The following is a 1,205-nucleotide window of genomic DNA, read 5'->3' as shown; positions in this document are numbered from 1 at the left end:
ATGTATGATAAATATAGAAGCATAAACACCTCATTTTATTTCTGTGTTAAATTCTGTTTAAAGTAACAGATTATAATTAAAAATGTCTCCGGACCTTTACTGGTTGATGATTTTCTTTATTGGGACCCTGCTGATTTTCAATTGGTTAGACCTGATCTAGAAAATGCTCTACGCTCCTGAAAGGTCAAGATCTACACTGGGTCAAACACATCATGTCCTCCGCAAGATGCCAAGATCTTCAACATCCTGCTAATGACCGATGTATCGGACTCAGGTGGGGTAAATATGGAGTGAATTTTGTTCCATAAATGTTGCAAGCAAAGAAAAAAATTATTTATTGGGAAATTTGGAAAAAAAGATGCAATCTAGAATTAAAAATTGGAATAACTTCATGATAAAAAAATATTTTTGTGAGTAACTTTGCTCTTTACTAAGATCTCATTTTTCCCTTAACTTTTTCAGGTTCTATTTGTTTTCTCTTTTTTGATTGAGTTTTATGAATTACAATATTTTCAACAGGCTTTTAACAGATTACATTCTACAAAGGCCGACTCCTGAAGCTCATACTGACCAATACAATGTTGTTACTAGAAATGTGTGCAAATAATTACGCTCTACAAGTGTTCGTTTTGTGATTTGAATGAGATTGTAGTTTATTTTATTAGATGTTTTACAGCAGTTTTCTTTAACTGTTGAACAGATCAGTTGGGCTGGGGGGGTTGGGACAACCCAAAAAGTCTGGGAACTACCATTTTAGTCTTTGTAATTTTTCTCACACACAGTGTGACGTCACCTCTGCTCCCAACATAAATTATTTTAAAAATAGTTTCCTAAAAAATGCAGCTATTATTTGAATTGGTGCATGAAACTTTTCCAAAAATCTGAAGGTCATAAAAATCGTCAATGAACCGATGATCGGTACGGAGAGCCGTTTCATTCAAAATTAAGTAGATACTAGAAGATAAATAATTAATGTATATTCCATCAAATGAATTAAATATACCCATGGAACACCACAAAAAACAGAATAAAATATTTTTAGTTTATTACTATTTATATTTAGTTTATTTTGTCATTCGTTATTTATGTATTTCAAGATGTACAATTTTATTTATTTTTTCTTCAAAACATGTGAATTGAAAGATTTATTATTAAATGTATTTATTTGTGAAATTATTCACTTCATATTTTATTTTATTTTATTT

This window comes from Cyprinodon variegatus, unplaced genomic scaffold (assembly GCF_000732505.1).
Source record: "Cyprinodon variegatus isolate N-32 unplaced genomic scaffold, C_variegatus-1.0 Scaffold1955, whole genome shotgun sequence".
Taxonomy (NCBI): domain Eukaryota; kingdom Metazoa; phylum Chordata; class Actinopteri; order Cyprinodontiformes; family Cyprinodontidae; genus Cyprinodon; species Cyprinodon variegatus.
The sequence above is the reverse complement of the archived record's forward strand: the minus strand, read 5'-3'. Positions refer to the sequence as shown.